Below are 6,000 nucleotides of genomic sequence, written 5' to 3'. Positions count from 1 at the left end.
GTCGACGGTACCTGAGATTTTAAGTATTCTCCAACTTGTACAGGCCTCACCTTGTGGCATAAGGCAGTGTTAGTGTGCAGTATTTAATCTTCTTTTGAGATATTTTTGGTGATCATTTATCATCGTTGAGCCGTATGTCTGGTTTCATCACTGTAAATAAGTCACTTTATATATTTGTCGTTTGGTATTCAGTTCCTTTTGGTCTATGCTGTACGATAAAAAGGGAAAGAGGACTTGAACTATTTTTGCACTAAGCTCTGTTGGGAAGTCTAGAGCGCATGACCCTTTAACCTGAATCTATACAAGCCGGCGGGCAGTATTCAACCATTCCTATGAACCAAACCAAGATAGTCAAATGTTTGGTACCAAGTAGTGCATTTGTCGTTTTCATTAGCTTGCCATTGTTAGCCAGCATTATTTTGGTGTGTGTGTGTGTGCGCACGTGCACATTTGTGTGTGTGTGTGTGTGTGTGTGTGTGTGTGTGTGTGTGTGTGTTGTCTCTTGAATGAGATCTGCCAATGTTGGACTGGAGAAATGATAGGATGGTGTTTTGTGTTTCTTGGAGGAAATCCACATCAGCATTTCTCAGCTGTTTTACAGTGTGTGTCTTTGTAAAGTGTCCCATTGAAATGTATTGTTGATGCTTTTTTGCTCCATGCAAGCCGGCGCCCGTCAGACGGCCAGTTTACAGGACAGAGGGAACCGTGTGTGACCACTATGGAGGAGATAAGCAAGTGTACAATCCCATGCATTCAACGTCTTCCTAGGGTCATCACGTCTCTCTGACCAACCTTCAACCCCCAAAAGGCCATCATCCTCCTTTTGGGAAATAATCTTACTAATCACTTTCTGTATACTGTCTGTACTGTAATACGACAAGGGGCATGTAAACACAAAAAGCATGTTTTGATATACAGCTTGCTAAGAAAGACATGTTTTTGTACATTTAGCTGGACAGTGAGACATCCAACGGTTAGGGGAAAAAATCATTGTCAATCATGTCAACTGCTTGTAATTTGGAAGCATATCATTTGATACTGTGTCTTTCCATGAATGGACCATGCATGTCCTCTAGTCTAGGTGTATCAAAAAGCCTGTTTACTTTGACCCCAACATGTTTATAAGTCATTGTCCGAAGGGGTTGATCCATTTTGTACTATTTCTTATAAGAAGTCTCTACATGTAAAATATGAACAAATAAATGCTGCATGCAGCCAGATATATTGAATGAAAACTCTTTATTTCATCTCAAATCTTGAATGACAACTTGCTGAACAGTGTTGGAGAGTAGTTAACTTACATGGAGTTTAACTACATTTTGCACTGTCACTGATGATGTCACAATATCTATGACATCATCAGTGTTGTCACTCTTCTTCTGTGGTGTTTGCCTACTTCTGGATTTATCCATCCACTGTTTCCCTAGATCCCCCTCTCTCCCTCCACTCGAGCACTCAATGATGGCATCAGTGATGGTCACTCGGGCAATTGTGATGTCACTGATGATGTCACACTGTCCATGACATCATCAGTGATGTCACTCAGGCAATTGTGATGTCATCAGTAATGTGAAGTTGAGCAATTGAGCACTGCGCATGCCAAGAGGAGGCAAGGCCACGCAATAAGACTGGATCTATCTCAGTTTCTACATTCAAAGCTACTGCAATCATTTGGACCTTGATTTATCTTACATTGTTTTATGTAGGCTAATGGTAACAGAATCCATGGCCATTTTTCCCTGTGTTTGCATACCATCATGGTCCAATTTGTAAGATTCCTCCACAACAATAACACAAAGCCACAAACCTTTGGTACAACTGTTGCTCAAAGATTGTTTAAATAATCAGACTGCATCCATCTTTATGTCAGCGGGCCAGACCAGACATAAACAGCGTTTATCTCTATGTGATATAGATGTGATAGAGATAGACAGTGTGTTTATCTCTATGGGATATAGATGTGATAGAGATAGACCGTGTGTTTATCTCTATGGGATATACGTAGATGTGATAGAGATAGACCGTGTGTTTATCTCTATGGGATATAGATGTGATAGAGTGACACTGTTTTTATCTATATGGGATATAGATTTGATAGAGATATACACTGTTTATCTCTATGGAATATAGATGTGATAGAGATAAACACTGACTGACTCACTCACTCACTGACTCACTCACAAACACCAGATTAATGTTGATTTACAGTTGGATGTAACATTTTTTAGCCTGGCTTTCCTGTGGGTGAGAGACAGAGTGTGATAGAGCAGTGGTTCTCAAATGGGGGTCCGCGGACCCCCAGGGGTCCGTGGCACTTTGCCAGGGGGTCCGCGAAAAGTTTTCAGGTAAAAAAAATATATATATTAAAAAAGAAAATGCTACATGTTACCTTTTCCTTCTCAAACTACTTCCTACATGGTGCTAGTCTATCAAAATATCTTGGCTGTCATATGATTGTGTTGCATAGTGGTTTTCTGTACTGTTGACAAATTGTGATATTGTAAATCGCTTTGGACAAAACAAAAGCGTCTGCTAAATGACGTAATGTAAATGTAATGTAATAAAAAAAAATCTTCATAGTTCAACGAAAATAGTTTATGCTTTAAATCTAAAATGGTTTGTGGATTACATTCTAATAACAAACCTATCAAATTAAAAGTCAAGCACATTACCGTGGAAACAATTAAGCTTAGCCCAAAATCACAAATCAGAATGAGGGGGTCCCCGGTATATTTTCTATCTTGTAAGGGGTCCTTGGCTGAAAAACATTTGAGAACATCTGTGATAGAGAGAGTGAAAACAAAGGGTTTGGTGAAGAGCCCACTGTAAAAAGTTAAACCGGACAGGTCAAATTTTTTAGTGTGATCTTGGGCCAACTCTCTGTCTATGTCTCTCACCCACAGGAAAGCCATGCAGTGACGGTGCTACACCGGGGCAAGGGGGGGCTATAGCCCCCTCACAAATCTGCCAAGCCCCAGTTAAGCCCCCTCAAGCATTTTAGTATCATTTTTATTTTTAAATAAACAAATGTGTAAAGTTAATAACCAGCCATTCTTGATTGATTGAATTTATTTGATAATTGATAAAAAAAAAAAAAAAAGATACGTACACAACTGCCCAGCAGGAATACATACATTAAAAAAAAATCAACACAAGAGAACACAATAAAAAACATCAGGGACCATGTTGGAAATAAGTGTTTACACTTTCAAAATGCTTATTTCCATTTAGGTTTAGGTCTGCATGCCTAAACCTAACCAATCACTCCTCATGTCTAACCCTTTGCATGTGAAAGTTTTTGTCATTGCCTTGTGGTCACTTGTAGCTATATTTTCTATTCTTAATTTTTCATTCTTTATTAAAGCAGGTAAATGTTTGATTCAACTAATTTATTTAAACACTGCCAGTGAGTAATCATTCAGTCAGGGTGGTATCATTCAACCTCACAGGCAATTTTTTCACAAAGATTATTGCATATTACAAATACTGCAGCTCCTCTTGGTTTCTATACCAAAAGCATTTAAAATAAACCTTCTTACATTTCCTTCAAGTTAACTGTAATGTTACTTGCATTATGATGACGATGACGATGATGATGATGATGATTATTATAGAACTCCCAGGGGAGAGAGTTCAGCTGTCAGTCATCCTAAATTAATACAATATTGAAACATGCTATATTTCTCCAAAGACAAAGAAAAGGCAATAAGCAGCTGTGACCTAATGCTGGTGTTGGTGTGGCTTGCAGCGCTGCTTCCATCTCTCTCTGGTCCAGCGGCCGTGGTTCTGGACCACCTCGTGCAGCAGGTCCATGTAGGCGTACCCGCTGCTGCATGGGGAGACTCCAGCAGAGGGAGCCATTGAGCCGCCAGGACTTCTCTGCTCTCCACTCTGTCTGCTGCTGCTGTGGCTCTCTCCTGTCTGCGCTGGCTTTGCTTCATTTCTGTCCTTGTCGTTGGTCTTTGTTGCGGCGTTCTGGTTTGCAGGACTGTCTCTGATCTGTCTGGTTCCTTCAGGTTCGGGGTCTTGCTTTTGACCGAGGTCGGTCTGAATCCGATTTTTGAGCTCAGTTTGCACCTCACTGATTTGTCCCACAGAGTCTGGGCCTTGGATCGTGATCTCCTCTGGATCATGGTCCAGCTCCTCATCTGGACTCAGGTCGGTCTGGCTGTGACAGAAGGGGGAACAGCTTGTGATCGCGTGATGTGAGCTGGCCTCTGCGGTCTCAGCATTTGGTTTTGAACAAACAACTTCTGTTGCTGTGAAACTCTCTGTGTCAGCGGTGCCGGTGACCAGGCGTGACCGGGACTGTGAGGACTCTATCAGAAGTTCCTTCATTTGTAGTGGATCTGGGTCTTGGGTGGGAGAAACAGTTAATAAGTCCGGCATGTAAGTCTCCTCAGTGTCTCCTAGAACAGCAGTTTGACCGCCTCCCTCCAAAGCGTCATCACCAGAAAGCGTCTCCATTTTGCTTACCACCGCCGCCATTTCACCTCGCCACTCCTCGGGTTCAGTTTTGAACTCTAATGGAACATTTGGCACGATCATGATGGATGGAAGATGGAAGAGAGCAGGTCTCTCCTCCTCCTCTCGGGCCTTAATGCTGCATCTCATCTGCCATTGAACCGAAGTTGGAGGCCAGGTGGAGATCCTCCCCATAACTTTACCCATCTGTGACCTTTGACCTGGACCATCAGGGTACTGGCCTTTGTTGAGTTCAGGGTTTAGTTGGTACGGGTCAGTGCCGATGCTAAAGTAAAGTACGGTCTCTGCATTGACAGTATTTTTGTCTGCATTCTGCTGTCTTCCAAAACCATGTTTATCTTCTTCCTCAATTATTTCATTTGTGAGGTTAGATGTTCCTGCCCGGCTTCTTCCAACACCTTCAGTCTCTTTTTCCGCGTTCTGCTTTCCTTCAGTCGAGCTCTTTGTGTCTTCTGGTGGACCTTCCATCTCAATCTGTAAACCGAGTTGCTCTTTCACAGCCACACAAAAAGGATATGTAGACAGCACAGCATTAGCTGACTTTGCTCTGACTCCAGCAACAGGACTCCTCCAAGCTACCTCTGGGTGCCAGTGAAAGGTCTCAGCCAGGTCTCTCTTCTCAGCGCGTTCCGGAGATGTCGGATGCGGTGCTCCACTGTCTTCATCTGACTTCTCGCTCTCTTCACTCGGAGGTCCGGGCATCACGGCTTTCCTCTCTCGTTTCCTCCTGCGCAGCACTGCCAGTAAACACACCGCACACAGCAGCACACACAGGGCCACTGCAACAGGACAAGGTGTCAGAGAGAACACACTGTCATTGTTATGCACCTGGCAATATTCTAATTCTGATTCCATTGGTTGTTAAAGGTCCAGTGCAATACGAATTGCATTTCTCAACTCCATGTTATACTTACAGTATTCCAGTTAATGTAAAGTTACCCAAATTATTATAACTGTTGTGGAAACTAACAGCAGCCTTTGAGAAACTTTCCCTCTGGTTGTCAACAGAGTCAATTACAATCTAATTCCTGGTGTAAATGATGTCACGTACACCAAGGTTTTATTCAATGCTCTGATTGGTGCATAGTTAATGAGGTGCCACATAGTCGGTCAGACAATAGCCAGCCAGCTACTTATCAAAGCAGCCATAATCTCTGTGCCTCCAGTGTTCTTTGGTGCTGAAGTTCCACCAGATAGAAATATTGCCCTCTAGTGGATGCTTTGGATCTCACTCAGTCCTACAAGCTTTGTACCATCTAACCATCAAAGACTGGAATAAATGCTCATTACGTTAGGAAGGAAAAGTTTGGTGTTGATTTCTTAGTTGAAATCATTGCACTGGATCTTTAAGAATTGTAAAGACCAAACTGAGACTCAAGATCAATCAATCAATCAAATGTACCAATCACTCCGATCAGCGTGGGCACTGTGACGGCCGTATCCGTGGGCTCGGGGTGGATGGAGGTTTCCATCTCTGGTGGGGGTGGTCGTGATGGAGGTGTGGTCTCTGGTGAT

This window comes from Poromitra crassiceps (assembly GCF_964638095.1).
Source record: "Poromitra crassiceps genome assembly, chromosome: 10".
Classification (NCBI taxonomy): domain Eukaryota; kingdom Metazoa; phylum Chordata; class Actinopteri; order Beryciformes; family Melamphaidae; genus Poromitra; species Poromitra crassiceps.
The sequence above is the reverse complement of the archived record's forward strand: the minus strand, read 5'-3'. Positions refer to the sequence as shown.